Raw genomic sequence first — 7,644 nt, 5'->3', positions numbered from 1 at the left:
GACAATCTCTGGATGATTAGCTTTTACACTTAAGAACAATGTTAGCCACATTTGTTAGAGAAAAATAAGTACAAAATGGATTCTTTCAATACACATGTCACTTTGAGAGGCCCCAAATCAGGACTTTTTGCAGCTGGGTTTAGGACTCAAATCAAATCAAATACATTTTTGTTGTAAGGCCCAAAATCACAACAACAGTTGCCTCTGAGGGCCACAGGGAGAAATGAATCAACAATGTCTGTGGTGGCGATGAAGTCAGACAATGTCTGTGGTGGCGAGGGACGATGTCCCAGGGTCCTCTGTCCTTAGACTCTCCTTCTCGGCCAGGAAAAACTACAAAAAAACCTCTTTGGGAAAAAAGCGTAGAAACCTGGAGGAGTTCCAGTGAAGGAGAGATCCGACTCTCACAGACGGACAGACGGACACGAGGGAGACTGGAGCTGGACCCACTCTTCAAGCAGATGAGGGACCGTCTGAGGCGAGCTGGACCCACTCTTCAGGCAGAAGAGGGACCGTCTGAGTCGAGCTGGACCCACTCTTCAGGCAGAAGAGGGACCGTCTGAGTCGAGCTGGACCCACTCTTCAGGCAGATGAGGGACCGTCTGAGTCGAGCTGGACCCACTCTTCAGGCAGATGAGGGACTGTCTGAGTCGAGCTGGACCCACTCTTCAGGCAGAAGAGGGACCGTCTGAGTCGAGCTGGACCCACTCTTCAGGCAGAAGAGGGACCGTCTGAGTCGAGCTGGACCCACTCTTCAGGCAGATGAGGGACCGTCTGAGTCGAGCTGGACCCACTCTTCAGGCAGAAGAGGGACCGTCTGAGTCGAGCTGGACCCACTCTTCAGGCAGAAGAGGGACCGTCTGAGTCGAGCTGGACCCACTCTTCAGGCAGATGAGGGACCGTCTGAGTCGAGCTGGACCCACTCTTCAGGCAGATGAGGGACCGTCTGAGTCGAGCTGGACCCACTCTTCAGGCAGATGAGGGACCGTCTGAGTCGAGCTGGACCCACTCTTCAGGCAGATGAGGGACCGTCTGAGTCGAGCTGGACCCACTCTTCAGGCAGAAGAGGGACCGTCTGAGTCGAGCTGGACCCACTCTTCAGGCAGATGAGGGACCGTCTGAGTCGAGCTGGACCCACTCTTCAGGCAGATGAGGGACCGTCTGAGTCGAGCTGGACCCACTCTTCAGGCAGATGAGGGACCGTCTGAGTCGAGCTGGACCCACTCTTCAGGCAGATGAGGGACCGTCTGAGTCGAGCTGGACCCACTCTTCAGGCAGAAGAGGGACCGTCTGAGTCGAGCTGGACCCACTCTTCAGGCAGACGAGGGACCGTCTGAGTCGAGCTGGACCCACTCTTCAGGCAGAAGAGGGACCGTCTGAGTCGAGCTGGACCCACTCTTCAGGCAGATGAGGGACCGTCTGAGTCGAGCTGGACCCACTCTTCAGGCAGAAGAGGGACCGTCTGAGTCGAGCTGGACCCACTCTTCAGGCAGATGAGGGACCGTCTGAGTCGAGCTGGACCCACTCTTCAGGCAGAAGAGGGACCGTCTGAGTCGAGCTGGACCCACTCTTCAGGCAGATGAGGGACCGTCGGAGTCGAGCTGGACCCACTCTTCAGGCAGATGAGGGACCGTCGGAAGCGAGCTGGAGCCACTCTTCAGGCAGATGAGGGACCGTCCACACAGGGCAGGGACCACTTCACCAGGAGAGGGGCATCTGGGTCCACAGGTCCTCAGGAGTGAGAGAAAGAAAAGAAGGCGGTGAACAGTTTGCAAGTGGAATCAAAAAATAAATATTGTTTGATAGCATAAGTAGTCAGAAGAAGAAGAGGATAGTGCTCAAGCTGTCATACTTCCCCCAGCATAGTTACTCCTAGGGCAGCGTAGCTAAAGCTGTGGGTTTATGTTTCTGTTCCTAACTAGTCTGACCATAAGCGATTTCGAAGAGGAACGTTTTAAGCCTGGACTTAAATGAAGAGACTGTGTCAGCATATTTAACATGGGTCGGGAGCTGATTCCATAACACAGGAGCTTGGTAGTTAAACGCTCTACCTCCTACTGTACTTTTAGAGACTCTTGGCACCACCAGAAGGCCGGCATTCTGAGAGCGAAGAGCTCTGTTTGGATGATATGGTTCTATAGCATCTTTGAGGTAGGATGGGGCCATGTCATTTATGGCTTTGTAGGTCAAGAGTAGAATTTTGAATTTGATTCTAGACTCGACGGGGAGCCAGTGAAGAGACTTCAGCACTGGCGTAATGTGCTCTCTTCTTTTTGTTCCTGTTAGTAATCTTGCTGCTGCATTTTGAACCAGTTGAAAGCTTTTTATGGAGCTTTTAGGACACGCTGCAAGCAGGGAGTTACAGTAGTCTAATCTAGTCGTTACAAATGCATGGATAAGTTTTTCGGCATCACTTTTAGGCAGGATTCTTCTGATTTTGGCTATGTTGCGCAAATGGAAATAGGCTGTTTTACAAGCTTGATTTATATGAGCTTTAAATGAGAGCTCCTGGTCAAATAAGACTCCAAGGTTTCTTACAGTAGAACTGGAGGCTACACTGACATTGTCCAGTGTGACTATCTGCTCAGATAGAGCGTCTCGTAGATGCTTAGGGCCAAGCACAATGACCTCGGTTTTTTCAGGGTTAAGAAGCAGGTAGTTTAGTGTCATCCAGGTTTTTATCTCCTTCACACAAGTACTAAGTCTGTCTACTTGATCGCTCTGATCAGGTTTCATTGATAAATACAGCTGAGTGTCGTCTGCATAGCAGTGGAAGCTAATGCCATGTGACCTGATCATGTTGCCTAATGGTAGCATATAAAGAGTAAACAGAATTGGACCGAGTACCGAACCCTGTGGCACACCGTAAATTACTTTAGAGCTTGGTGAGGAGCTCTGGTTTACATTAACAAATTGGAACCTATCAGATAGATAGGAGAGTCCCCCGGAGCATCAGAGCTCTAAATGGTATCTGACCGACAGAAAGGTCGAGCTCAACATCAGGTTGCTGAACTATAGAATAATGATTTATGCACTGGGTCTGTCAATAGTTCTGGCGTTGGGAATAATATGGTTTATCACTCTGCCTAGCTGGATGTGGCCCCACAGAGAAAACAGGGTAGACCGTAACACTCGTACACTGCACTATGACGACACATCCAAGATCGAGTCTCTCACAGACACTTATAACCATTCCACCGTCTATACACTAAACTATTGGTATCGATATGCTAAATATGTAGCCGACAGTCACAAGCGGAGAGATTGTTATGTATGTACACACATGCCTATGGCAACCAACTCCCCACACGTGCTCCCTCTCCCTGTGCCTAATTTATCCAACATGTTACCTGGCACTCTAATTTCTAGAGATAATGTTAAACTTCTGAGTAGGATAGTTTGGTCTGCGTGGAGAGCGGTGATTCCTCTTCTCCCACGCAAGATTAAGTTCCGACCTCAGATTCACATCAGAGCTCCTAAAAATGTAAAACTAGGGCCGCTTTTTGGACCAGTCCACATTCGACCTGGCTCTAAATTTACATGCTTTGCACAGACTATTGCATCCACCTTATCTATCGGTCCAGGATCTGAACTTAAACCACTCCATGTAGGGCAAATCCCTGATTTATATTGTTCCACAGTATATGTCCCGTGCACTTATCTGGTGAACAACACCCACTTGAGCACCCACCTGAATAATTCTCAGGCGGGCCCCAAAACCACATGTGCACCTTACTACACTGTTCCGGACATTTTAGGGACCGTTCCAAAAGAGGGGTACATGTTTCTTTGTGGATATTACATGTATGAATGTCTTCCGGCGGGATGGGTTGGCCGATGCGCAGCTGTGATTCCTTCAGATCATTCATACATAATATCCAGCATACCACATCACACACCCAGGACACAAAGGGATCTGGCATCTCATGACGCTGTTTGGGGGTCTGACGTGCCAGGTGACCATAAAATTTGGACTACGGGGGAAAAAGGTCCTATTTGCATTGTTCCCAAGTGTGGGAGTGGGTAAATTGATGTTGCGTATGGAGACTCTTAGCTATAGATTCACTGCTTTTATAAACACAACATTAGCTACTTTCGAGAAAGAGAGAGAGGAGATGCATGCACTTCGCGCAGTAGCACTTCAAAATCGTATTGTGCTGGATCAGATAACAGCCTCCAGTGGGGGGGTGTGCACTTTACTAAAAGGGAGCTGCTGTACCTACATTCCTGCTAATGATGAGGATGGGGGTGCGATCCAACAGGGACTCGCAAATTTGACCAGACTCCGTAATCTCATGGAATCTGAAACTGTCACTGCCACTCACCCTTTTTCTGTGTTAGGATGGGCTCTTACTTCCTGGCGTGACGTACTCATAAATTTTGGCATTATTGTAGGGGTAATCTTGATTCTGTTTTCTTGTGTTCTCCCATGTTTGTTCAAAGTGATTGGTAAAATGGTTTCTGCTCAATATGTGTCTGTTCAGGTTCCAGGGCCAGATAGAGACGCGTCTAAGCAAGACACAGGCTACATTAGTGATTCAGATGATGATTCAATCATCAAGGGAATGAGACCTTAAGCCAGTAAAACAAGAGCGGAGGCAAATAAAACTTTAACAGTTTTATTAATTTCTTTTAAACGGTTTTTAAAATCACTGATTCAAAGGGAAATTGTAATGACTTAAATTAAGACAAGAGATGGACTGAAATCTTTATTTTGATGAAATTAATCGAGCATTTTTTTTTTTCCTTCCAGAAGTCAGCATCAGCCTGTCCGTCCTGAGCCCCATTCACAGGGGAATTCCTCCAGGTTTCTACTTTTATCCCAAAGTGGTTTTGTAGTTTTCTCCTACTCAGGTTTTCTACTTTTATCCCAAAGAGGTTTGGTAGTTTTTTCCTGGCCGGTGGAGGGGGTCTCGGGACGGGGGAGCTGGGGTTAACTTTATTAATATTTTTTATTAATTATTTTATCTATTTTTTATTATTATTATTATTATTATTATTATTATTTTATTTCTAATTTCAAGGGTTCAATTTTATTAATTAGTGTTTTTAATCATTAAATTGGTCATTTTTTATTAATATTTTTTTTGTTGATAATTTATCTAATTATTGTCATTATTCATTTTTTGTTGTGTTATTAATTATTAATTAATATTTTCTCTGATTGGTAATTGATTGATGATATGATATTAAACAGGGGTTTAAGATAATCAAAAGAGTGGTATTGTAATGGCAGAAAATGGGTCATGTCATGTCATTCTAATGTTGTTTTAGGCCATGACATGTCACGGAATTAATATCTGTGTTGTTCTCCTGTGTGCAGATGACATAAGAATATGGGGTCCGGATTGTACTAATTATCTACTGTCCGGCGCCTCTTAATCATCAATTAATGCGTCAGGACCGGATTCAGTGTGGAAATGGTCTTTGATTAAACCTCTGAAGAGAGAGCTGGAACCGTCACGGACGTGATAGTCTGGTCTATCTCTTTTTGAGCTGATTTGGGTTGTGATTATGTTATGTTTGTTACCACCTATAAAAGGTGTACTTTGTAACTTGTAAAGTTAGGTAGGGACAGAACGAACTTGTCTTAGGGAAAGTGAGGGTGTTTATCCACTGTGCACGTGAATAAACTTCCACCTTTTGAGAGAGACCGAGAGACTCTGTTTCTGCTTCAAGTTATTGCCTGGTTACTCTTTACTTGATCATTGTTTACAGGAAACTGCCGTAACAAATTTGGCTGTTCCTCCAACACCTACATCACATTCTAACCTCTGCAGTAGAATGTTGTGGTCGATGGTGTCAAACGCTGCGCTGAGGTCCAACAGAACCAGGATTGAGACCAGTCCATCGTCAGCGGCTAATAACAAATCATTTGTGACTTTAACTAGTGCAGTTTCAGTGCTGTGGTGGGCTCTGAACCCTGACTGGAAAACTTCAAATAAGTTATTGTCCTGCAGGTGGCGACAAAGCTGTTTTACTACAACTTTTTCAAGGATTTTAGAGACGAAGGGAAGATTTGAAATAGGTCTGTAGTTTACCAATAGGTCAGGATCTAGATTAGGCTTTTTCAGAAGAGGTTTAATGACTGCATGTTTGAAGGACTGTGGAACATAGCCACTTTCGAGTGAAGTATTTATTATATTAAGAATAGGGTCTATAATTAGGGGGAGAATGTCTTTGAGGAGTCTGCTTGGAATGGGGTCTAGGACACAAGTTGAGCTTTTAGAGGACATAATGGCTGAAGTTATCTCTGCTTGATCAACAGCTGTGAACCTTTCTAAGTTTACAGGTGGATTTATATGGGACGTTAGATTTACAGCTTGGGCTAGTTCAGGGCTAATAGCGGGGGTAATTTCATCTAATTTATCTCTGATTGTTTTTATTTTATTGTTAAAAAATAGGAGGAAATCATCAGAGCTAAGTGTAGCTGGGATTGAGGGCTCTACTGCACTGTGACAGTTTGTTAGCCTAGCTACAGTGCTGAAAAGGAATTTAGTGTTACTTTTGTTGACTTCTATTAGATTTGAATAATATCTGGTTTGGGCCTTACGCAGAGCCTGCTTATAGGACAGCAGGCAACTTTTCCATGCTTTTAGGGATTCTTCGGTGTGAGAGCGACGAAATAATCCCTCTAACTTTCTAACTCTTTGTTTATGTGAACGCAGTTCTTGGTTGTACCATGGGGAGGCGCGCTTTGGCCTAATGACCTTCTGTTTTAACGGCGCGACAACGTCAAGAGCAGACTTCAGAGAATTCATGGTCAAGTCGACACATTGATCACTTAAACTGGGACTAAAGCTGTTCTCAGCAGGATCACATGACATGTCACTGAATATTGGCTCTATTATTTCTTTGAATTTTGAGATAGATTTTTCAGATATTGTCCTTTTCATTATAACTTTATTTTGTGGGACTGGATGATCTTTAAGAATAAACTGAAAGGTAATTAGGAAATGATCTGACAATATAGGGTTTTGAGGGAGGACAATGAGGTCACTAATCTCTGTTCCATACGTTAGGACAAGATCCAGAGTGTTCTTGTGAGTGTGAGTCGGTTTATTTACATTCTGAGTGAAACCAATGCTGTCTAACAAGGCGCTGAAGGCATTACTGAGAGCGTCATCACTCATGTTCACGTGGATATTAAAGTCTCCAACTATAACTATTTTATCCCAGGCTAACACTAAGTTTGATATAAAGTCAGAAAACTCTGTTAAAAACTCTGAGTAGGGACCAGGAGGTCGGTAGATAACTATGAACAAAACTCCTTTTTGGTTTTTCATATTTGGACATGTGATTGACAGCATAAGGCTTTCAAATGAGTGAAATGCATTGTTAGTTTTAGGGCTCATGAGTAGGCTTGAGTGGGAGATCACTGCCACACCACCACCTCGGCCTGTGCTCCTGGCAGTCTGAAAGTTAACATGGGTGGGTGGGGTGGACTCATTTAGTCTGACGTAGTCGTCTTGTTGAAGCCACGTTTCAGTTAGAGCTAGAAGATCTATGTTATAGTCACTAATTAATTCATTAACTAAGAGCGATTTGGAGGAAATTGCTCTAATGTTTAGCAGTCCACATTTTACGTGTTTATTCATTTGTGTATTTGTGATTGTTATTTTCCTTAAGTTATTGGGTCTGACG

The sequence above is a fragment of the Eucyclogobius newberryi genome, unplaced genomic scaffold, assembly GCF_026437365.1.
Source record: "Eucyclogobius newberryi isolate DKJ021-1_F unplaced genomic scaffold, fEucNew1.0.hap1 SCAF_1, whole genome shotgun sequence".
Taxonomy (NCBI): Eukaryota; Metazoa; Chordata; class Actinopteri; order Gobiiformes; family Gobiidae; genus Eucyclogobius; species Eucyclogobius newberryi.
The sequence above is the reverse complement of the archived record's forward strand: the minus strand, read 5'-3'. Positions refer to the sequence as shown.